The following is a 264-nucleotide window of genomic DNA, read 5'->3' as shown; positions in this document are numbered from 1 at the left end:
ACAACATAGAGACCAAAGACACAATGGAACAGATCAATTAAACCAAGAGTTGGTTTTTTGAAAAAATAAACAAAATTGACAAACCTGTAGCCAGGTTTCTCAAAAAGAAAAGAGAGAGCACCCAAATAGATAAAATCATGAATGAAAATGGGCTTATTATAACCAACCCCTCAGAAATACAAGCAATTATCAGGGAAAACTATGAAAAATTATATGCCAACAAATTGGACAACTTAGAAGAAATGGACAAATTCCTAAACACAC

The sequence above is a fragment of the Crocuta crocuta genome, unplaced genomic scaffold (genome assembly GCF_008692635.1).
Source record: "Crocuta crocuta isolate KB4526 unplaced genomic scaffold, BGI_CrCroc_1.0 scaffold108, whole genome shotgun sequence".
NCBI lineage: Eukaryota > Metazoa > Chordata > Mammalia > Carnivora > Hyaenidae > Crocuta > Crocuta crocuta.
This window is presented reverse-complemented; position numbering follows the sequence as displayed.